The following is a 26,479-nucleotide window of genomic DNA, read 5'->3' on the forward strand; positions in this document are numbered from 1 at the left end:
CCAGTGGATTTGTGGTATCTGTGAAGTTAAAGGGAGTGTGAGAAGAGACTGTGCGCAAAGGGTTTATAAGCAGGGCTGGATTTGTGCCTAGGCCCGTGAGGCACCGGCCTCAGGGCGGCACCAATTAAGGGCGGCAGGCAGGCTGACATTCTGTTAAATGGCACAGCGGGTGGGCAGTGGCGAGTGACGAGCGCCGCCGCAGACATGAATTATCATATGTCGGCGGCAGCGCCGCTCGTCACCCACCACTGCCCACCCACTCTGTCATGCACATTACATCACCGCTTAGTGGCTGGGTCCGACGGTCCCCCTGCGCATCTGGAAATGGCTCAGGCTCACTGCTGCCGGCTCCCGCCCATTGGCTACTTTACACACACATACAGTCTATTGGCTGCTGTGTATCCAGCAGCTGAGCTGAGCGGTGCGCAGATCCTCCCTGCGCTCAGTCAGTCACTGTGCTAATCACTGTACTAATAAGTGCCTCCCTCCCTCCGGGTCCTCCGTGCAGTGAGCAGTCCAGAGTGCTTAACAAAATATTAAGGTGGGCTACAGTTACATTTTTATGAAATATATAAATAACAATGTATATACATATATGATTACATTAAAATAGGGGAGGGGGGGGGCACAAAAATGTTGTGCCTAGGGGCGGCCTGACCCCTAAATTCGCCCCTGTTTATAAGTTGAAAGGTATGAGAAGAATATGCTATGGAAACGTGAGGGGATAAAAGGGATATAAACAGTACTTCCCTTTTATTCACCAGTTGTAATAAATATGAAAAGATATAAAGAATATACTGGTGTAATACGTTCACAACAATATTTTATTTTTCATAAGACACACTTGTATAATTTATTTATTATTTTTATTTACTTACAGTTTCTTATATAGCGCAGCATATTCCATTGTACTTTACAATTGGAAAATTGGTGCATTAAACTAATTACCCATAGAAAATGGGATAACAGCGTCAATAAAATGGAATTTTCAAATAGAATAAGATAGGGGGACTTTTACCAGACAGATGAAAAAAAAGAGGCTTGTCAGGTTATTGCTTGGCAGGTTCGAATTTCCGGATGATGCGACTGCCCGGGCCTCATTATAAACACTGTACTGGCTAGGTCTCCATTGCAAATAATTAGAATCCCTCCTGCTTGAAAAAGGATCCAGGTAGGATCCGAAACATGTTGCAGATGCAGGAGGGATTCTAATTATTTGCATTGGAGACCTAGCCACTGCATCCTTCCATCTGGACTTGCTGTGCTGAAGGAGCTGGGCAGCCCCGGGCTTCCTTCATGCACTGAAGAGATGCCATGCGCCTGCACACGCCATCTATTCAGTGATCATTTGCTTCTCTGCAGAGCAGAGCATTGGTGATCCTCGGCTCCTCCAACCTGCCCCCCTCCCCACGGGACATCGCAAACCATGGGATTGGATAGCGGGACAGTCTTCAATTAGTGGGACTGTCCCGCTGTTATTGGAACAGTTGAAAGGTATGAATCTGTGCTGCTCTCTCCTCCAAATTTGCCATCATATAAATGCATCTGTTTCTCCTCATGAAATCTTTGCGGTTTTAAATACATCAGCTTACAAAGCAAAATAGAGACTATTGTGCTGTAATTTTGACCATTAACAAAAAGGCAGCTAGAAAAAATCAAATCAAATACTTAAGCACTGAATTATTGTATGTTTTGCCATTTTCCTCTATTTACCAATGCTGTGATAAAGATCAGCATTAATAAGATGAATACAGACAAGATCCATCTTCTGGATGGATAGTTCATGTTTTCTGCTCTGGCTGTCTCATCTCCACTGTGAGACATTGCTTGCTTTTTTTTATCCAGACAGAAAAACCAGACAAAGCCATTTATCAATACTGCTCCAATCTGTCTGATTTTATTAGATATTAGATTTTAGCATTACAGTATAAAAGTTAGACTTATTTTTCAGCACAACACACTACAACAGGTGAATATTAAAAATAAAAGATAGCAGATATTGGCTAGAGATTAAGTTTTGGAACTTGAATTTCTATTATATAAGAATAGATATTAACATTTAAAAAACTGTGGCCTGCTTTTTGGGCACTGCAGATGCAATGTTGCATACTAAATTCTACAGAGAACATACTATATATCATCTGATGCCTGCTTCATTGAAAAATGTTAGAAAATCTTTTAATAAGGAAATCCACAGATGTGTCCACATACAGTAGTGCACATGCTCTGTAACTGGTGAGGTCAGTGGGAGGGGGGGGGGGGGGAATACACTGTGGTGGTGGATGGGGCAGGTGGGGGGTGAGGTAAGTGTTGCTTTGGTAATTGGGAAGCCCTAACATAGGGAGGGTAGTGATGTGATGGGGTGACCTATAATGTTGTGTATGTTGAAGATAGGAGGGATGTGTGTATAGTTGAGGTGTCTGCGCCAGATGGGTAATGGTGTAATAAGTGTGATGTGGCATTAGGTGGGATCGGGAAGGAGACACTGAGGATTAGTGGTGGATTTCACCTTAGGCACATGCGTCCGATGTGTAATGGTATAAATAGTGTGATACAAGGTTGGAAGGGGTTCTTGCATAAGAGTCCTGCTAGGCCGATGGCCAGATGATTTTTTTTTTATGCACTGTATCATAGCATTTCATATGCAGATAAAGCTCTACACAGAATATAGATATGCTGCTTTTAATTTTTATCATCACAAAATGTGTGTCCTTTTTGCATAGCATGCGCTTAGTGCAGTGGTAGCCAACCCTAGCCCTCGAGAGCTACCAACAGTGCACATTTTCCAGACAACCTAGCTGCTGCACAGCTGCAATCATTAATCACTGACACATTTTAAAAGATCCACAGATGGAGCTAATTAGCTCACTTGTGATTCTGTGAGGAGACCTGCAAAACATGCACTGTTGGTAGCTCTCGAGGACTAGGGTTGACTACCCCAGGCTTAGTGCTACCAAGTCACACCATGGCATGGCTGGAATAGGAGGGCTGTTTAACATGCAAGCAAGCTAGATTTATGTGGACAAATCTATATAATTCAAAGTGGTCATAATCACCACCACATTGCTTTGATTTATATTGATCCTATAGGCTTCAACTGCAACAAAGCTAAAGAGAAAATCAGACTAGTTTATCCTTCCCTTTCTTCTATTCTCTTTGTCCAGTATTAATAACACTAGGGACATGAGGTGCCACTGTTAATAACACTAGCAGTCACTGCTGCATCCTTTGTACATACATTGGCATTGGAGTTTGGGCAGACCTAATTTGCCCATTAAAACTAGGGATGTGCAACGGGCACTTTTCGTGTTCCGTGAAACACGTTTTGGGTCTGTATCTCAGGCAGTGTTTTGAATCTGGATCTGTTCCAAAACACCACCGTTTTCGTGTTTCGTGTTTTGCGTTCTTATTTTTTTTTTATTATAAAAACTGCTACACTGGTTTTTTTTGCTCCTACGTTATTATTAACCTCAATGTCATTAATTTCCACTCATTTCCAGTCTATTCTGAACACCTCAACCCTCACAATATTTTTTTTAGGGAAAAGGGTTGCACGATGTAGCTGGATAACTATGCTAAGCCACACAAGTGTGTGGCACAAACACATGGCTCATCTAGGAGTGGCACTGCAGCAGCAGACAGGAAGGCCAGTATTCAATGCTCCCGATTCACCGATTTTTCGGCGAATCAGGCTGTTGCAGTGAATATTTTCACTGAAAATATGATTCACCCTATTCAATTTTCACTGTTCGCCGAAATCGAACAGTGAATGCCGGCCAGTTCTCCGTTTCATGCTCGCTGCAATTCGCTGGTGTATTTCAATGGGGTTTTCACTGGGATTCGCCGAGAGTGTATTCAATGCTCAAATGGAGAACTGCTTTGCGAGCACCTCAGTGAAGAGAAACTTAGCCGAAGGCACTTGCAACTAGGGCCTGCACATGTGCATAGGTGGCAATGTGCATGCACGGAGTAAAAACATCAGGGACGGGGCCGAACTCAGACCTGTACAAACAGGTCTGAATCCCATGTGTTGACTGATAACAACAATTTAACTATGGCAAATAAGAAAAGAACGCCTGAAGCAGTCCTTGTCCATTATACCTAACAGTTAGTAAAATGAAAATATACTCATACACAATTTTCGGAAAAAAATCATTGAATTGAACATAAGATGCCCAATAACCTTTTTCTAAAGACTTTCTTAAATATAAAATTAAATTATTATTTGTCTTCATCCATCAAAATCCAATAAAGACAGAAAACCAAACAACTAACAGTCCATTTTAACAAACACTGTGAATGTCCTTAGTATCATAGGTCTGCCACCTATGATACTAAGGACATTCCAGAACTCCCATTCCCCTCTAGCCAATTACCGTAGGGTTTTTCAGATTGTAGGTTTTTCCTCTCCATTGAAATGGTACTTCCATACCTGTGTCGAATAGCCAAGAGTTGGTTTCTATAGGGCAAGAGATACCCATGTGGTCTATAAATACAGTAATAGAGGAAACAAGGTAGTCTAGCCCTGGTTCTGGATATATTTTAGATATTATTTTATTTTTATTACCCAGCACCAGTAGCAGCTCTAGATGAGGGGCTGCAGCACAGTTCAAAATTTAAATAGGGGAGCCATACCTGCTGCAAGTGAGTCGGTTTGAAATGGCAGTTGGTGGCAGTTGGTGGCAGTTGGCGTCGTTGCCCTATTTCAATTTTGAAGTGTGCTACAGCCACCTCTCTGTAACTGCCACTGCAGAGCACTGAGCATGGCAAAGGAAAAGCACAACTTACAGAATGTATTTATGCAATTTTTCAGAAATGAGAATTAATGCAAATCCGGTGTCATACATTTTTTGTGCTAGCTGGTACTAGTGACTAAGGTTTTTTATTTACCTACAATTTTATTAACAGAACTTGTGCTATTATAATCGATGGTCGAGCACTGCAGTAACTCATCGCTTGGCAACTGTGCATGGAATTAACTGCACGGAATACAAATCTTTTGTTCTTTATAAATTGAATAAGAGAAATATTGATATTTATTATTTTATTCCTTTTGAAGGTAGTGTTTGAATCACACAATTGTTAGGAAAAGCTCTGCTACATTTGAGTATGTGCTGTTTTTCTTTTTGTAAAACAGATGGGAGATTTGAGAGTATGAATAAAGTATTTTTAAACAGTTAACATGAAAGGCAAAGCTGGTGTGTAAATGTGAAAATACCTTTAGTAGCATTCATACAATCCATCCTCTCCCTCAGGCAAGAAGTGCTGCTTCCCACCGTTTTTCTGTACAGAAAACACTCTGTTCTACTTTGATTTAATTTGCACATATTTATTTTGTTTCTTCTCTGCTTCCAGACAGAGGGCTTCCAGTCACTGAGCTTCCCTTAATTGGGGTTAGTATGCACATCCACTATACCTAAAGCATTATAAGGAAAACATTGAGCATTATAAGGAAAACATTGTCCCTTATGCTGCTTTCACACCGCAAAACCTGCTTAGACCAGGTATTTAAAATGTGTTTTTTTTTAAACGGGTCAGAGCAAGTTTAACCCCTTTCACATCGCATGTAAATACCTGGTCTAAAGCAGGTTTGCGGTGTGAAAGCAGCGATGGGGAGTGACCTCTTGGAGGTATAGAGAGGGATCAGGCACCAGAGCCCGCACCTAGACTGCCAGCAGGAGCTCCTGCACTGCAGGCAGGGAGGAGAGCTGCAGGACGCTGGAAGGGTAAGGGTAGGGGGTCGGACACTGAGCAGTAGCTGATCTGCTCTGAGCCAGCGCAGTGCATATTTAATGAGCCGGACACTCATTACATATGCGCATATGTAATGAGTGGCTTATTACATATGTGCATATGTAATGAGTGTCCGGATCATTAAATATGCACTGTGCTGGGGACCAATAGTGTTCACTGCTGCCTGGGTACCGTTTCAGACCCGTTGAGACAGCAAAAAAAAGGGTCTGAAACGGGTAGGACCTTGCTTTTTTTTTTTTTGAAACGGTAAAATCCCTTTCAGACCGCACATATTACCGGTTTAAAACAGTTAAAAATCTGCAAAATACCATTTTTTTAGTGCGGTCTGAAAGGGGCATAAGTGGACCACTAATGCTTCAAAAGGTTTGTTTATAATATGAATCAAAGGATGATGATAGCAGTAAATTTATACAAAATATTGTATGTATTTTCTTCTAAAATTATATTGGGCAAAGACAAAATACATCATGATTGTTGACATTTTACAATATATATTAAATGGATTTTCAATTGCTAAAAATTTAGATGAATGATTATTTTGTATGCATTCCCTAATAACAATTTCCTGTGCAGCTTTTTCTAGCCTGAAAACCAGTTTGTCATACAGTGCTTCCATCAGTAAATGGAAGGTCTCACACTGAGTGATTGTCTCGGTGAGTTTAAAGCTGGCCATACACTACTGCAGCAGTGTATGGTCAGCTGTTCCCCGCGAGCTGCCCGGGACCTTCCCGGACTGCAGGGTCGCATGCAATCAAGCACATGCAGTGTTTTGGGATATGGTCGTTAGGTCAACAAGCATTGGGTTGACACCATTGGGTCAACATGCTGAAAGGTTGACATGGGTATAGGTCGACAGGACATTAGGTCGACACAAGCATTAGGTTGACATGTGCTAGGTCGACAGTCAAAAGGCCGACATGGGGTTTTTCACTGTTTTTTGAGCCAACATGTGCCAACAGGCGGTATTTTGGCTCAATCCATGTGGCATTATGTGAATTTTGGCTCAATCCGTGTGGCATTATGTGAATTTTTGCTCAATCCATGTGGCATTTTTTGGAATTCGGCTCAATCTGTGTGGCATTATGTGAATTTTGACTCGATCCATTTGGCATTATGTGAATTTTGACACAATCCATGTGGCATTAATTGAATTTTGGCTCAATCCATGTGCCATTATGTGAATTTTGGCTCATTCCATTTGTCATCATGTGTAAGGGGCAAGTATAATGGGGTCTAGCATTTTGTTGCATAAGGTGTAGAAGTCGTATATGGTGTTGTACACTACACTCAAGGACACGCCCCCTGTTGTGTGGCCACACCCCCTTTTCCAGAGCGCGCCTTAGGCGCGCACACAACTGCATCCTTCCCCTTTGTCGCCATGGTGGGCCTGCATTTTTTAAATCCCAGGGCCTATTTTTAATCCCATTCCCACCCTCTCTCTGCCGGTCTCTTAGCATGTACACTGGTACCACTATCACCGCCCCTCCCCCACCTAAACCCTCTTTTATCATGGTGCCCCCCCTGTCATTTTATGCTGGATCCGCCCTTGGGAGGGCCCGAGGTAGCTCATACAGTGATTTTGAATCTATACGTATTTCTACAAAATATGTGTTTTTAAATATTGCTAAATGTTATGGTTTGTTATTGTCTTCTTACAGAAAAAAACAAAAAACTGGAACATAATTTCATAGAAAGCCATATCATATGACCGAAAGTAATTCTGAAAAGGCAGGAAAAGGCCCTGTATTACAATGTCGGTGACATCCATCTGTCCTTGGAGCACGTTCTTTGGGATACACAGTAATTAAAATCTTTCTGGTTGAGTAATATTTTCAGTGATTGCAACCTTTCATGTTTGATTAATGACCCTGATATTTATAGAGAAGATCATCTGGTGTAGCACATCCAGTGACATTCAAATTAATATATGGACATTTTCTACATATTAACATCCAAAATAGTTTTATTTCTACCATATATTTTCAAAACATTGTAACAATAGGAAATGTTGCTTTAGGAAATTCCATTCTGGGAATTCAAATGGCTTTAATATTATCTCATATCCTCTGGGGAAAGGAAATGTATATGTGGTTTCCAATTTTTATATAAACATTTAACTCCATTATCAATACCTCAAAGGACTGCCCATCTTCTGAAATAAAGCAATCATAATAAGCCTACCTTATTTGCATTGGCAATAGCAGAGACAGGAGATATTCACTTACTCAGAATGCTTTCTTGGCTAAAGTATCTAAAATTGCCAAAAGAAGATTGTGTTCTGCAAGGAGAGCAGTGTGCCCATCTTGGAAGGGTGAGTAGAGTAAAGGTTCATCACTAGAGACAGGATTATATGCAACATAAAAAGCTTGAAATATGCATGCAAATATGCATGAAAAATACTTAAAATATGCATAAAAAGTATTAAAATATGCTACATTAAATAATCAAAAAAAGTAATTTTTAACTTATTTATTTAAAAATCAGCATACAATTAGTTGCAAATAAACCTTAAAAATAGGCCCACAGCATCTGCAGATGTCTAGTGCTGTACACAGGATTTTTTTCTTCCTGGCTGCTACAGCATACTGCAGCGTCCATAGCTCTTCTTGCATCAACTTCATCTCCAAATGTCAGCATAACGTGTGAGGGCGGCGCAGTGGAAGGCTTCCTCCGTGCACCGCATACTCACTGTGACATGGCATTTCCTCCGCGCCAGATGATGTTACAACCCTTCCGCCCACCTTCTCTGCTGCAGAAGTCTCTCTCTTGGTGTAAAGTCCCAGGCCAGGGGCAGGCAAAGGTTCAGGAGCTTCATAATGACATCCGCCCGACTGACTTTTATCAACATGGATCGGCAGTCTAGAGCAGTGTCAGATTCCCACGGATCCCCCCACTGTGCACATATTGCCCCAGCCTGCACACTCTACTACTACCTGGCCAGCAGCAGCAGGGCAAAACAGTGCTGTAACTCGTGGGTGGGATGAGGGCAGGGCCTAAAATATGCTCCGTAACTAGATTTTAGGTAACATATGCAATAACCAGTGAGAATGGGCAAAATATGCAAATGCATATGCAAATGCTTATAGTCCTGTCTCTATTCATCACGATGATGGGAATCCCAACAGGGTGTCAGGTTCTGGGTCTGCTGTGTTCCCGGCCCTGACCGTGGTGAACCAGTGGAGGGCGCTGTGTAGCGGAAGGCCGGAGGCCTGATGAATGACATGCACAGAGGCACTGCCTTGCGTACCAGAATGTTGGCTGAAACCAGAAACAGAGGCGCGGAGTCTAACCTGCCAGCGGTATTCACCAGAGACCCCCGCAAGGGGATATGGACTTCGCTGCGTCTGACAGGCAGGTCGCGGCCCTCTGCCCTGGTCCTCTGGACGTAGGCGGAGAGTGGTAGTGATATTGGAGACACTGGGAATTGGAATAGTCTCTAGAGGGCACAGTGTGAAAGTGTCAACACTGATGTCGACAGCAGGGTCGATGAGATCACTCAACTGCACGATGGTTATTTTGCAGGAGGCTTCTGGAGATGGTATGCCAGGTAAAGATGGTAACAGGAGTAATACTCGACTGCAGAGTGGAATGGCAGGAGTCTTCTGGAGATGATAAACCAGGTAGTATGCAGGAAACTGCGAGAGGTACACGGGGAGACCGGATAACCAGGAGCCTTTGGAAACAGCTGAACACAGGAGGGACTGAGGTCAGATGAACACATATTCAAGGCGATGACTGTGAGTTAGAAGCCGGAATATATCCCCCTTGCTGCGCACTGATTGGTTAGCGTCAGCAGCACCAATCAGTCCAGGGAAAGAGTGAGTACACCTGAGAGGTGTGCAGGTGTGTGGGTCAGAGGTCATCCTGGCTGGACCGCGGGATTGGACCCTCTGGTCAGCTGAGCGCATGTGTCATGGCGGCGCCCATGACGCGCGGGCTCCATCGTGCCGGCATGTCGATTGCACGGGTCAACACCAGCCAAACATGGGACATCTCGCCAGGCGCTAACAGCTACCAGAGGCCTTACTCTCACCGCTGACCACCGGGAAGGTAATGGACGTGGTCTCAGACGGGGCTGAGACCCACGGTTTGTGACAGTACCCCCCCCCTTTTAGGGTGGGCACCGAACACCCTTTAGGCTTGGACGGGTTCTCTTCGTGAAATACTTTGATTAGTCGGGGGGCATGTACATCTTCTGCATCTGCCCAACTCCTCTCCTCAGGACCATATCCTCTCCAATCAACGAGATATTGGAGATGCCCATACCTCCGACGAGAATCAACAATTTTATTAATCTCGAATTCTACTCCCCTGCTGGTTTGAACTTTGGGTAGTGAGGGTGAGGAAGTATGGAAGCGATTCAGGATGAGAGGACGTAACAAAGAGATGTGAAATGAGTTGGGGATGCGTAAAGATTTGGGCAACTTCAGTTTGTATGCGACAGGATTGATCCTTTGTAGGACCGTATAGGGACCAATGAATCTGGGAGCAAATTTCATAGAGGGAACTCTCAGTCTGAGATTCCGTGTGGACAGCCACACTCTATCTCCTGGGTGCAACTCAGGAACAGCTCTTCTCTTGCGATCTGCAAAGAATTTATACCTTGTTGAGGCTTTCGTGATGTTGGAATGAACCTCTCGCCAGATTTGAGAGAAATGGTTAATGGCTGCTGCGGCTGCAGGTACCTCTATCGCTGGTAACATTTCAAAATTGGGGGGGGGGGGGGGTTTGTCCATAGACTATAAAGAAAGGGGAATGACCAGTGGTTGTGTGGTACCTGAAATTATGAGCAAATTCTGCCCACGGGAGGAGTCTCGACCAGTCTTCTTGCGAGGATGATATATAAAGACGAAGGAAGGTCTCCAGATCTTGGTTCACCCTTTCTGTCTGACCGTTGGATTGGGGATGATAGCCTGAAGAAAACTTTAATTTGATTTGGAATGCATGAGACAGAGCTCTCCAGAACCGTGCCACAAATTGTACCCCCCGATCGGACACAATTTCGCTAGGCAAGCCATGACTTCTAAAGATATGCTGTACAAACAGCTGAGCCAGAGTGGGAGCGGACGGTAGGCCGGGTAATGGGATGAATCGGGCCATCTTGGAAAACCTGTCAACTATTACCCATATGGTGTTGTACTCTTGGGATTTGGGTAAGTCACAGATAAAGTCCATTGAGATGTGAGTCCAGGGACGAGATGGAACGGACAGAGGATGGAGCTGGCCGGCTGGGGCTTGTCGGGATACTTTGTGCTGTGCACATTCTGGACATGATGCCACGAACTCTTTTACTTCTTTGCCAATCTGTGGCCACCAATAGGATCTCTGAAGAATTTTTAATGTCCCTTGAGTGCCAGGATGCCCAGAGAACAATGACTTGTGAGCCCAGGAAAGAAGCTTCTGACGTAATTCAGTGGGAACGAAGATTTTACCAGGAGGAGGTACAGGCGACACCTGAGTGGGAGCAAAGGCGATGGGGTCCAGAATGGGCCGATTTTCCTGTAGGTCAGAATCTTCTTGCATGGAACGTGATAAGGCATCCGCTTTCACATTCTGAGTGCCAGGACGGTATAACAGCTTGAAAGAAAAACGAGAGAAAAACAAGGACCAACGAGCCTGTCGGGGGTTCATACACTGGGCAGACTGGAGGTACAGGAGGTTTTTATGATCTGTGAAGATCGTCACGGGAAACTTGGCACCTTCTAAAAGATATCTCCATTCTTCGAGAGCTAATTTGATGGCCAGTAATTCTTGGTCTCCAATGGAGTAATTTCTTTCTGCTGGAAGAAACTTGCGAGAGAAGAACCCACAGGGGTGGAGTTTTTCATCACTGTTCTTTTGAGATAGTACAGCACCGACTCCTATGTGAGAGGCATCTACCTCAAGGAAAAAAGGTTTGTCGACATCAGGCTGGGACAGGATAGGAGCAGTGACAAAAGCTTGTTTTAAAAACTGGAAGGCTACGATGGCTTCTGAGGGCCAGTTGGCTGGATTAGCCCCTTTTTTTGTGAGTGCGGTGATGGGTGCAATCAGCGTGGAGAAGCCTCGAATGAATTTCCTGTAGTAGTTGGAAAACCCTATGAAGCGTTGGACTGCTTTGAGGGAAGTGGGTTGTGACCACCCATTAATAGCCTCTAACTTCTCTGGATCCATACGTAGGTCGAACCCAGAAATGATGTATCCGAGGAAGGGCACAGAAGGGACTTCGAAAGTACAGATGGCGCCGGGCTTGTCTTTGCTGGGGATGGCGGAGGACTCGCCACCCGCCATCCCCCGCCCCTCGCCATCTGTATGTCGGAAGGGGACGCGCGTGCACGAGGTGCACGCGCGTCCCGTTCCGACGGTGCTTTTGCCCGGGTCCCCGCCGGCTTCCCCGGGTCCCCGCCGGTCCACACCGCCCCCCCGCAGCCCTCCGCAGCCCTGCCCGTCTCCCTGAAGCTGGAGACGGGCAGGACTGCACCCGCCGCGCCGCCTCGCCGCCCGGCTATTGAGACGCTCGTGCGTGGGAGACGCACGAGCGTCTCATTCAGCCAGAGCGCCAGATTGCTGGCGGATCGCCAGGGACACGGTCCTGGCGCTCCGCCAGCAATAATAAGGCCAGCTCCATCTGTACATTTGGAGATTTTGCCATACAGTTTGTTTCTGCGAAGACGAGACAATACTTCCTTGACCTGAGTTCGATGAGAGGATAAGTCTTTAGAAAAAATGAGAATGTCATCGAGGTATACCACAAGGCAAACGTAGAGCATGTCCCTAAAGACCTCGTTTACAAATTGCTGGAATACTGCTGGGGCATTACAAAGACCGAAAGGCATTACCAGGTACTCGTAATGACCATCCCGGGTGTTAAATGCGGTCTTCCACTCGTCACCTTCACGGATTCTTATTAAGTTGTATGCCCCACGGAGATCCAATTTGGTGAAGACTTGGGCACCTCGCACTCGGTCAAAAAGTTCTCTAATAAGAGGAAGGGGGTAACTGTTCTTGACTGTGATACTGTTTAAACCCTGGTAATCGATGCACGGACGGAGGCCTCCATCTTTTTTCTTTACAAAAAAGAAACCTGCGCCTGCTGGTGAACTTGAGCGCCGGATGAAGCCTTTCTGAAGATTCTCTTGTATGTATGCCGACATGGCTTGTGTCTCAGGAACGGACAATGGGTAAGTTCGACCTTTAGGGGGGAATTTCTCTGAGAGAAGGTCAATTTTACAGTCCCAATCACGATGAGGAGGAAGAGTATCAGCGGACTGTTCGCAGAACACATCAGCGAATTCCCTATAGACTTCAGGGAGACCAGGAAGAATTTTTACATTGGCTGAACGAGTGGGCACCACTGACTTGATACACTGCTGTTGGCAATGAGAACTCCATTGCTCGATCTGTAGCGTCTTCCAATTGATGTTTGGGTTATGAAGACGAAACCAGGGAAGACCAAGGACGATTTCATAAGAAGATTTGGGAATAACGAGAAATTTGATCTGTTCCTGGTGCAGCATGCCGACTCTGAGGGTGAGGAGACTGGTACAGAAGCGAACCTCACTGCCTGGGATTCTGCTGCCGTCAACTGCTGTCACAGCTAGGTGTGGAACTAATGGTTCCATTGGAATCTTCAGTTTAGTGACCAGGTCTTGAGAAATAAAGTTCCCGGCCGAGCCGGAGTCTGCCAGGGCGGTACTGGAATGGGTACCAGTAGGGGTATCCAAAGATACGGGTAAGACAAAGTCATATTCTGGAGGAGATTTTGCCACTTGACCCAACCTGACTCCTCCCTTGCAGGTTAGGCCCGGTCGTTTCCCGAACGCTCGGGACAATTGTTAATGAAATGGCTAGGAGCAGCACAATATATGCACAGGCGATTGCGCTGCCTACGGGTGCGTTCTTCGGGAGTCAGTCGTGATCTACCCACTTGCATTGGTTCTTCACGCGTAGGAGACTCAGAACGAATCTTGGGAGAAACTTTGGGAATTAACTTCTTGTGTTTTTCTAGTCCTCTCTCACGAAGACGTAGATCAATCTTGACACATAGAGATATGAGATCTTCCAAGGGGGTAGGAAGGTCGCGAGATGCCAGCTCATCTTTGATCCGGTCAGAAACTCCTAACCAGAAGGCAGCTGTCAGGGCTTCATTGTTCCACTGTAATTCAGACGCGAGAGTTTGAAAGTGGATTACATACTGCCCCATGGGGCGGGACCCTTGCTTAACCTGGAGGATGTCGGTAGCTGCTGACACGGGTCGACCTGGCAAGTCGAATATGCGGCGGAAGGTCAGGAGGAATTGGTCATAGTCTGTCAGCAGAGGATCTGCTTTTTCCCATAAGGGTGATACCCACTTCAGGGCTGAGCCAGTTAATAATGACACCATGTATGCGATTTTAATTCTGGCCGTAGGAAAGTTATGAGGAACCAATTCGAACTGAATTTGGCACTGGTTGATAAACCCTCTGCAGGTCTTGGGGTCACCATCGTATTTGGTGGGTGCTGGCAGGTGGAGACGGGATGATGAAGCTGGTGTTGCTGATCTTACGGTAGTGGTTGACACAGAAGTCGACAGGGACTGTTGCAGGGTGTCCAACCGACTGGATACATCTTGTAAGAATTTAATCACCTGCTGCTGAGTAGCTTCTTGGGTCTCCATTCTGGCAGCAACATTTTGAAGAACCGCTGGTCCCACACTTGGGTCTTGGGCCGAGTCCATCGGCCTTGAATATACTGTCAGGTTCTGGGTCTGCTGTGTTCCCGGCCCTGACCGTGGTGAACCAGTGGAGGGCGCTGTGTAGCGGAAGGCCGGAGGCCTGATGAATGACATGCACAGAGGCACTGCCTTGCGTACCAGAATGTTGGCTGAAACCAGAAACAGAGGCGCGGAGTCTAACCTGCCAGCGGTATTCACCAGAGACCCCCGCAAGGGGATATGGACTTCGCTGCGTCTGACAGGCAGGTCGTGGCCCTCTGCCCTGGTCCTCTGGACGTAGGCGGAGAGTGGTAGTGATATTGGAGACACTGGGAATTGGAATAGTCTCTGGAGGGCACAGTGTGAAAGTGTCAACACTGATGTCGACAGCAGGGTCGATGAGATCACTCAACTGCACGATGGTTATTTTGCAGGAGGCTTCTGGAGATGGTATGCCAGGTAAAGATGGTAACAGGAGTAATACTCGACTGCAGAGTGGAATGGCAGGAGTCTTCTGGAGATGATAAACCAGGTAGTATGCAGGAAACTGCGAGAGGTACACGGGGAGACCGGATAACCAGGAGCCTTTGGAAACAGCTGAACACAGGAGGGACTGAGGTCAGATGAACACATATTCAAGGTGATGACTGTGAGTTAGAAGCCGGAATATATCCCCCTTGCTGCGCACTGATTGGTTAGCGTCAGCAGCACCAATCAGTCCAGGGAAAGAGTGAGTACACCTGAGAGGTGTGCAGGTGTGTGGGTCAGAGGTCATCCTGGCTGGACCGCGGGATTGGACCCTCTGGTCAGCTGAGCGCATGTGTCATGGCGGCGCCCATGACGCGCGGGCTCCATCGTGCCGGCATGTCGATTGCACGGGTCAACACCAGCCAAACATGGGACATCTCGCCAGGCGCTAACAGCTACCAGAGGCCTTACTCTCACCGCTGACCACCGGGAAGGTAATGGACGTGGTCTCAGACGGGGCTGAGACCCACGGTTTGTGACACAGGGGTTAGGTAAGTATTCTTACCTTTCTCCTGACCCACATGACCTTATCCCTTCCTCTCAGCAGCCTAATGCTAACATTCCTCAATAGTGTGTGAGCCTAACTACAATATCCCAGCTCCTAAACCTAACCCCCACCCAGCCCATAGCCTAACCCTAATCCCCCTTCTAAATGCCTAAAAGTGGCCATACATCTACAGATCGGTTGTCAGAATGGGCTGGTTGGAACAAAAACCAGGTAATGGATGAGTGGTAGTTTTTGGATGTTTTCCAGCATTTCAAAGCAAATGGTCAACTGTCATTTACTCTCATCCATTACCAGGTTTTTGTTCCAACCAGCCCAATCTGACAATAAATTTGTAAGTGTATGGCAGCCTAACACTAACATTTCCACCAAACCTTACCCTAAGTCCCCCCTAGGGCCTTAAACTAACTGCTCCCATTCCTCAGACTAACCAAACCAACATACTTTTGTTTGACATCCCAGCAGTTGGGATTTCATTGCCAGAATCTTAGTTGAGGTCAGGATTCCAGTGCTGGTTTTGTGGAAGTAGTCAGAATGCCGGCTCCGGTATTGTGAACATTAGCATTCCTACCGTCAAGTTGCTGAACGCATCCTCCATAAAGGTAGGCTGGTTTCTCCCCATTTCCAACTGTTTCATTCAAACTTGCAATACATAAGCTCTTTCATATTCCATGAGATGTACCTCTTGACCTCTAGCAAAGCTAAGGAATTTCAGTTTCCTAGATTAGACAGGTTAGCAAAATCTATCTGCCATGACAAACACAATTTAGACCAGAAAAATTATTTGCCACATTTTAGCAGATTGGAGAAAAGGTAACACATTTAAATGCAACGGTTTTGGAGAATGACAGTTAGGTGTCCAAATATCTGCCCATGGTAAAGATGTAACCTGGCGGAGTTATAAATTACTAAATTTGAATTAACGTTACTGAAGATAAAGAAATTGTGTATGGTGTATTCAGATCTAAGCTGCTGGGAACTGTATAAAGTAGACTCTGAAGGACTGAAAATTCACTGCAGCCACATCTACTCTCACGCCCAGCTCTGTCTATCCTCAGTGAGGGTGTGTGATCTGTTCTGGGAATGCAGGGTCAGCCAAGCCTCCTCCCATCACCAGTGAGGATATACAGGGCCAGATATGAGAGCAGATGCGGCTGCAGTGCAGCAGCACACTGCTAAGAAATAAAAAGCAGTCAGTGGGCTCAGGCTGTTGGTAGCACAAATAAATACAAGGAAAGGGCGCAGCCCCAGAGGTGGCCCCGGCCCTATAGCAGCTGCACGTTCAGAACCTTCTGTAGCTACACCCTCAGTGGCAAACGCAGGATTTTCAGAAGGGGGTTTCCAGAGGGGCGGAGCAAAGCGCGGAAATGGACACTTAGGTGACCCAGTATATGCCGGGTCAGTTAAAGTATTATAGATAGACCAAATGTATATAAATAATAATAAAAACAAATATATATATACATACATATATATATATATATATATATACATATATATATCGCAGGTAGATGGGTGGCACTCACGGACTTAAGTAATGCAGGGAATATCAATAAGACTCCCCACTCAGCTTAGCTAAGCTGAGTGGGGAGTCTTATTGATATTCCCTGCATTACTTAAGTCCGTGAGTGCCACCCATCTACCTGCGATATTCATACCTCCAGGGGAGGCACCAGGCACCGTACAAACGGATACAACTTATGGAACACGGGAGTGCTGAGAACCTGATAAGAATATACATATATATATATATATATATATATATATATACAGGGGCATCAACAGCAGTGTAGGCCCCTGGGCATAGCAATGTATTGGGGCCCCTACCGATCCTCCAGCGGTAGGGGTGGGGGAAGCTTTGATGTCCCACAGGTGGTAGGGGGTATTATATCAACCGCTCAGCATGTAGGGCCTGGATCAGTAATTTCCACTAATTACCCCTTTACTGCACAGATGGTGGGAGATGAAGGCATTGGGCTGAATAAAGGGGCCCTGATACATAACTTCCAGGGTGGTAGAGGATGTTTAATACGCAGAGGGGGGTGTATAATGGAGTGGGCTTATTATTCATAATTTTCTGGTGGGAGCACAGCTTGCTTGACTGCAGATATCTCCAGTTCCCGGAAATAGATTTTAATGGAATTAAAAACTAGAGAATCCCACCTACCAAATGTTATTGAGGACTAGGGGATGAGAGTTCAGGAGGCAGAGCAATCTGCCAACGAGAATATAAAACTACATACCAGGTGTGTGGAGCTGGAGCAGTAACCAGCTGCTGGAAGGCTGATATCTCTGGTTCTGGGAACAGTAGAGACAAGCTACTAATGTCCATCAAAGAAGCAGAGTCCCAGCTTTTGGAATATACCCTCAGAAAAACTCTAAGTCAGACAGAACCTGAAAGATCTGACTGGGAAGGGCAATTAACAGGCTTGGATGGGGACCACTGCTTTGAAGTCAGATATCTCCGGTTCCCAAGGGCCGATTTTTAAAATTCTTGTACCCATGGAAAGAGGGGATCCTCAGCTTTCAGCCTACTGGGGGGGTTTCTGGGTACTCGGAAACCCCCCCTGCGTGCGCTACTGACCCTTATGCTTCAGTAAGGGCGCTGGATGACTGACCCACAGTCAGGATTCCGACAGTCATTACACCGACATCAGTTAGGGACCCGATGGGCAGTGGCTATTCTCCTTCATGGGGGTCCACTTCCCCCATAGAGGGAGAATAGAATAGGTAGTGAGTGCAGCAAGCAATTGAATTTGTTTCGCTTGCGACGCTGTCCCAGCAGTCGGGATTCTGACGTCAGGCTAATGACTGTCCGTGTGCTATACCACACCCCTTCAGTAAAACTTAACATGAGTCACAAAAAAGTGGCTGTAGTTGAGGGCAACTGCAGAAGATTTTTCAGTACTTGTTTCCTAGCACGGTGCCCATCGCATACCATCGCATGCCTTAATTAGTGGTATGCGATGGTATGCGATGGGACCCGATTTTTGGGTCCTAAGAGCCACACTGTACAATTTTAAAATCGCATTGCATGCCATTAAAATGGCATGTGAATACATGTGAAGTTATCCACGTCCGCTCGCCACGCTTCGGGCTTGGTAGCTCGCTGCGCTCGCCACACTATATAAAATCAACTCCACACCGACGTGGAAAGTGGGGGTATGAAAAATTTGGATGACCCGTACCGCCGCCCCTCGTGGGCTCGCCACACTTCGGGTTGGTGTTAATAGTGGTGGTGGCGTTAACAATGGGGGTGCATATAACATACTAATCACCCATCAGGGTGATTGTACAATGAAATCATTGTTTTGATCGCATCGATCGCATCGCATGCGATCTGGTCGCATGCGATGTGATGAGATCGATGCAATCAAAACGATGTACTAAGATTAAAATCGTGGGCGCTGTGCTAGGAAACAAGTACCGATTTTTCTACTACTTTATGCTAATGCAAATATGCATTCAACCAGTGCAGGGATCATATATCTGCAAGCAGAAACCAGTGGTGTCCTGTGATTGCACACAGGCTGCAGCAACTGTCATCAATAGGATCTGCACAAGCCCCATTTTACTGTATTTAACCAAATAGAAAGAGGCTTCTCTTTTCCATACACATGACTAACAATAACACAACATTTTTAAACAAACACATCATGGAAGAGTTACAGATAAGGAAAGGAGGTCAGAGGAACACATGGGGTAAAGGTGCCCACACACTAGAAAGATCTGCGATCTTAAGATGTGCGCATAAATTAGCCTTGAAATCATTGGTCCGTCCTGGACAAAAGATTTCAGGCAAGCGCACAGCTTTACCAAAGATTTTTCTGAAGATCCCATGTGCCAGGGCCGAAACTAGGGTTTCCGGCGCCCGGGGAAAGGCAGTCTTTTGGTGCCCCACCCCCTAGTGATGCTGCTGCGCGCCGGATGCGCGCCGAAATTTTCGGGGGCGTGGCCTAATTTGGGGGCGTGGCCTATAATCGCTGCTCTCCCGCGAGGCCACGCCCCCATTTTGCCGCTATGGGGGCATGACCCAGAGGCTCTGTGAGCCTCTAGCCATGCCCCCAGCCCCCTGGCTGCGGGAATAGACGCTGTGCGCATGCGCACAGCGTTTATTCCCCGCTGCTTAGTTTGCAGCTGACAGGGGGGACCGACCAAATGACGCCTTGTCCCTGGCGCCGGAGACCCCCCCCTCCCCGCACAGTCCTCTCACCGTTGAAGCCGCAGCCGCATCTTACTTTGACTTCGTCCGTCTCCTACTAGCGCTGCGGCGGGAAGCGCTGATGACTTCAAAAAGACTTGCCGGACGCTGATTGGCTGAATTCAGCCAAACAGCGTCCGGCAAGTCTTTTCGAAGTCATCAGAGCTTCCTGCAGCCGCGCTAGTAGGAGATGGACGGAGTCAAAGTAACATGCCCGCCGCTACAGCGTCCACATACACCGGACCTCACAGCGCCCCTCACCTCCAGCGCCCGGTGCGCGTGACCCCCCAGCCCCCCCCTAGTTACGGCCCTGCATGTGCGTTCCTATGGATCTTTTGTTAAATCTTCTCATCTTTCATGCAGCACGTAAGATCAAAAGATTTAGCAAAAGATCCACGGGAGCGCACATCGGACCGATATCGGCCGCTTTTCGACCGATTATCGGTAAACATCGGACAATCGGCCAAAAAATCAGGTGGTCAAAAGAGCGTATAGAGAGGGGGTATCAGAGGAACATATGGAGAACAGGCCAGAGGTAGAAAATTTTCACTTTTACTAAAATTGTCACTGCTCAGCTACCTTTTCTCATAAATTAGTGATTCATACACCTAAACCTCCCTTAGCAAATCTTCCATAAAATGGCTAAAAATACATCAAAATCCATCCAGTGGTTCCGGAGATTAGCAAGAATTAACAGACAGACAGACGCTTACCAAGGGCTTTATATATTTAGAGATAAAAATATTAAAATACTGCTGTGTGAAACACATCTGTCTCACAATAAATATAGGTGCATCAAAGTGATTACACAGTTATATATATTAAGTGCCTTAATAAGTCATGTTTCCTGGCAGCTTTTATTTTTTGGGTACTTGTGTATTAGCACGGCGCCCACGATTTCCATCTTATGACATCTTATACAATTTAAAATTATATACCATTGTATATGGCATACAATGAGATGAGATGAGATTTTAAATTGTATAAGCACACTAATGGGTGCTTTTAATGTTAATTGGCCCCCCTATAAGATTTTTAATTGTATAAGCACTCTAATGGGTGCTTACAATGTTAAATGCACCCCCACGCCACCCCCACTATCAACGCCAACCGGAAGCGTGGCGAGCGCAGCGAGCCCGCGAGGGGCGGCGATACGCGTCCTCCGACCTTTTTATACCCCCACTATCCATGTCGGCGTGGAGTTGATTTTATATAGTGTGGCGAGCGCAGTGAGCCACCGAGCCCGAAGCGTGGCGAGCGCTGCGAGCCCCGCGAGGGGCTGCGTTTTACTTTACATGTATTACGCGTCCCCTCGCGGGGCTCGCTGCGCTCGTCACGCTTCGGGCTCGGTGGCTCGCTGCGCTCGCCACACTATATAGAATCAACTCCACGCCAACATGGATAGGTGGGGTATGAAAAGGTCGGAGGACGTGTACCGCCGCCCCTCGTGGGCTCACTGCGCTCGCCACGCTTCGGGTTGGCGTTGATAGTGGGGGTGGCGTGGGGGTGCATTTAACATTGTAAGCACCCATTAGGGTGCTTATACAATTAAAAATCTTATAGGGGGGGCCAATTAACATTGACAGCACCCATTAGTGTGCTTATACAATTTAAAATCTCATCTCATCTCATTGTATGCCATTGTATGCCATATACAATGTTATACAATTTTAAATTGTATAAGATCGGGTCCCATCACAGCACATCTCATCTCATTGCATACCATATTAAGCCTTATGGTATGCAATGCAATGGGCGCCGTGATAATACACAAGTACCATTTTTTGTTTTAAAATAGAAAATACGCTATTGTACACTGTATTATTCTTAACATAGTCATTTTACGTGTGAATTGCTGACTCCAGGGCCTTCAGGCCTTGCATAGAAAATGCACTGTATAAAAAGCAGTTCTAGAGTTGTCCATTTTATTGCATTTGTTTTTAGTGATTGAAATATGTCTGCATAATTTATTATCCATTTATCTTTCTGTGTCTAGTTCCGAAAGTAATTGTACAGCTTCTTTTTTCCCTCCCTAATCTCTATTATCCTCTGCTTTCCTCTCCACTCAAAGATAAAAGACATAGGATTAGTACTAAAGAAGCCTTCAGTTGCAGGTCAGTCTCTAGTTGATGATTAATAGATGACTGTTCTCGGGACTAAACCTCTAAAAATGGCATTTGTATTAAACTTTAAATTAATGATCCTAAGATGGTGGCATCACATATTGATAGAGTGTAGTGGTTTCAACATACTAGAAACAGATGATTAAAAAAAACATTATCTAAATTGGGCATATATACTTTAGCTGTGGAATGGATCTGTTTATTGTAAGGGTCTCTTATGAATAAGGGCATAGCATGGTCAAAGTGTATGGAGCAGGTGCATCCAACCATCTCCTATATTCTCCCTGCTGTCTCTATGGCCCTTATTCTGATCGGTGCGGATATTCCCGAATTCTTACGGTGCGGCCCGCACGCCACGGTGTTCTGCCGCGTGCGGCCATCGTCCGTAGAAACGCCCACGTGTCCTCCGCATTCGGACGGACTCACTCTTTAAGAACAGGGCGTGTTTACGGACGACATACAAACCATGCGTGTGCGGGAGAAACACTCCGATTCTGCACGGTATTACAGAGTATTACAGAGTATGCACGGGAATACCGCATCCGAACGGGAGCCAAGCGGTGCTACCGCACGTAAGCGGTGTATTTACGCCAAAAAACCCACTATTATGTCTATTCTGCAATACATCACATGACCCACTTATTCAATTACCTATCCTCATACAAAAATGCTTATTTGGAATTGGAATCAATTAGATGCCAATATATCCTTACAAGCATGCCTAACACATGCATTGCACACATTAACCCTTACAGCAATTGAAGTGCAATGGTTTGTATTAGACCCTGTGTAAAAGATTATAAACAATCTACACATATACTGTTTAATGTGCAAATAAAACCAACAACTGTGAACTTGCATAAACCATTTATTTGAATGCAAAATTAACATTTAAATAAAAAAATATAAAATAATAAATTAGATAAGTAGATCTCGCAGGTCCTGGAGATCGGCTAGTAATAGCCGCAAATGGTGCTCCGCCCGCAGGAGGGCCCCACGAACCCCCTCATCTGCCGGTGTGGTGTCATCTGTGGGCATGTCAAAGGGGCAAAAATTAGTCATGATATTCATGCATACATTCAGTGGCGGAACTCCCGGAGGCAATGGAGTCATCTGCCGCCGGGCGCCCGGCTGAAAGGGGGCACAGGCTCCGTTGCCTCCGATGTTCCGATGCCAGGGATGCCGCAGTTATGTTATGAAGCGGTCAGGCGCCGGGTGCGAGTGCCCCCCCTCTGGGTGCGAGTGCCCCTCCCCCTTGTACGCAATGGCTCATCAGCGCTCATCGTCCTCCCTGAGCGGGCTTCTTGCTGGCTGCTTACTTGTTTGCGGAAGTCACCTGTCAGACGAAGAGCCGGGAGCCGTACACTGAAGCGATGGGAGCTGCTGCCGGGAGAGTGACAGACAGTCACTGAAGATAGAAGCAGGGCGGTAGACGCTGAGGGTGAGCGTTAATTCAGTAAGTGCCTGCCCAACACACTGCAGTAAAATCTCTCTCTCTCTCTCTCTCTCTCTCTCTCTCTCTCTCTCTCTCTCTCTCTCTCTCTCTCTCTCTCTCTCTCTCTCTCTCTCTCTCTCTCTCTCTCTCTCTCTCTCTCTCTCTCTCTGTGGTGGGATCGTGGAAAACGGCCACAAATCCTATATATATATATTTATATTAGGGGGGGGGGGGGGGGCACAAGCATTCATCTTGCCTCCGGGCCCCTCAGACAAACTTACGCCACTGCATACATTTCACATACTGCGACATAAATTGCACAAATGCTAGGTGACATGTGTATATATATATATATATATATATATATATGTAGAGAGATAGAGACACACATAGATAAATAGATATGACACACACATATATACATACATGCAAACTTATTTACTACATACTGTGTTTTTTTCCCTCTACCCTTTACTCTGCAGAAGACATAACAGTTATAGTGTTTCTTCTCATTCACAACCCACCCATGACTAACCAATGACAAGCATGTCATGGCCTCCGTCAATAAGAACTTGTCACAATCTCCTCAGTCTAAGTTCAGTGATGGTTCGTGGCATGGGAGTTATGCAAATGTCAGGAATGCACAGTACACATCCTCAAAATCATAATTCAGTCTAAACCAACCTACAATTCTGTGAGGGCCAAAAAACAATCTGAACTACAGGGGGTGTTTAGGTAGAGGAGGCTCCAGGGACACTGGCAACTTGTGACTCCATTCCAAGGTAGGCCGGCCCATACTCCATTTATAGCATACATCCTATAGTTTATAAATAACATTCAACAACAATATAGATTCCACTATATGATGGGTCAGAATCGAGCCTTGCAGCAGGTGAATTTAATCCACAAATGATCCACTCATCCCTTTACTCCAGGATCCTGTTTAACTACAACGGTTATGTGGCAGTCAAAATGGAGCTCCAAGCCATCCCACAAACCTGTGTAATTCAGAGGTGTCCTGGATGAAAGGGATGCCTTGGACACCCCATCTAACCCGTACCTGTATCTGTAGCTACCCACTTTGAGTTCTGTATTAATAGTATTGTACCAAATTTTTTCTTCACCACTGCTACATAACAAATACCAGTACAACTACTTCATGAATGATGCATTATGTAAACATACCGATCTGATGGGACTCCGGTGCCTCACACGCCTCCTCCCCCTCGGATTCGTCCAACTCCGGGGCAACCGTGGCCTCCTCAGCCACCTCCTCCGCCAGCTCCTCCGCCACCATCACCTCCTCCACCTCCTCCTCCGCCACAATCACCTCCTCCACCACCACCACCTCCTCCACCTCCTCCTCCTCCGCCACCAACACCTCCTCCACCTCCTCCTCTGCCACCAACTCCTCTTCCACCTCCTCCACCACCACCTCCTCAGGCACCTCCTCCTCCTCAACCACCTCCTCCACCATCTCCTCCACCTCCTCCACCATCTCCTCCACCATCTCCTCCACCTCCTCCACTTGCTCCTCCACCATTTCCTCCTCCTCCTCCACTTGCTCCTCCTCCACCCTCGCCGCCACCTCCTCATCACGCTCTTGGAGCTCTTCCTCAGCCAGGGCTGCCTCGGCCTGTTCCCGTGCCTGTCGTGCTCGGGCTCGTGCTGTGTGGTAGAAAAAAAAATCATGGTCAATGTCGGGTCATTGGGGCACATGTATTAATCCATAACAAGCCATACATGGAAGGGTGATAATGTTGGCAAACGATGCTTGAAAGTAGCTCCTTACTGGTAATGGACTCCAAAATGTGACATTTAAGTTATTAAGTGATTGTTAGTAATTTGTTCAATCATTACAACCCTGCCATTTATCAATATTGAACACATATTAGATCTGGCACATTGTATGCATCAGAATCATGAATGCTATGTCATTACATATAAAAGCCACATGACTGCATGTTAACCAGGAAGAAGCACACATAACAGTCTATGGACTTTTAAACCCATGGACACCCACTTATCATGAGACACATTTTATTGTTTATATATGCTATGATGTCAGTGCGAAATTTCCTAGCTAAAATACTCACAATCAGCTATTTCGCCCCTAATCTGCTGTAAAAGCTGGGGCTGGCGCCTGCGGAGGTCCGACCACCGCCTCTCTAGCTGCCCGATGGTCCTCCGCACCCGAGTGCGTGCGAAAATCCTGCGCCCTGCCGCAGCATAGGCCCGCCGCTTCTGCCCATTAGTGATAAAGGGCCCCGCACGGCCCAGCCTTGTCTCCATGACGGAGACCAGAGCCCTCAGTTCCGCAGGCGAAAAAGGCTCTGCCCTGCGTGTCTCCGCCATGTTAACAATGGCATCAATCAACCAATCAGGTGGTGGCATTGGTTTATCACAGTTATTTGTGTTAATAACTTTATTGTTCATCTTTACATGAACAGCGTCTCTGCGCCAACACAAATGGTGACAAATTCGCATGCCTTAAATACAGTAGTGCTGATGTATGGGAATGAACAAATCTGATATATATAAAACACAGTGTGTATGCACTTAGCTTAATGGATATCATATCTACAAGGACCATGGAAGAGCTTACCTTAGACCCTGACAAGTCCAGATCTGGAGAAAAATGATTCTAGCAGCAACTCACTATTTATAGGCCTCTCACATGTGTGGTCTATAACAGTAGTGATGAGTATTGCATGACTTGTGGCCTGGATTTTCTAAGGGATTGGGCTACTTTTAGCTTGCAATCAAACTCCACAATACCACAGTAGTCATGAACCAAATGTCATGTCATGCTAGCAAATAGCATGTGTATTGTGCGATAGTCACAGGTGTATCAGAAGATTCTATGCAATGTTAGAATTGGTGACCAGTATTTCATGTCGAAGTTTCGCCAGGTTTTACACACGTATGCGGCGCGAAAAAACAGCGACGTACGCTCGCGCACGGAACGCAGCTGCCGCTCATGTCCGCCAAACAGGATACACAAACAGTATATAAAGGTGTATTAGAATGTGACAATGTTGTTGCTAACATGTCTGGATCACAAGCAGAGGTGGACCAGGAGCTGCAGCAACTATTTGACCACATGGACTCCAGCACCTCCTATGTGCCACTGCACATGCAGTCAGTGGGAAATGAGGAGGCTGCTGGCCCTTCTACAGCAGGGCAACCTGCACCTGACCATTCTACAGCAGGGCAACCTGCACCTGGCCCTTCTGCAGCAGGGCAACCTGCAGCTGGCTCA

The sequence above is a fragment of the Crinia signifera genome, chromosome 4, assembly GCF_055691185.1.
Source record: "Crinia signifera chromosome 4, ASM5569118v1, whole genome shotgun sequence".
Classification (NCBI taxonomy): domain Eukaryota; kingdom Metazoa; phylum Chordata; class Amphibia; order Anura; family Myobatrachidae; genus Crinia; species Crinia signifera.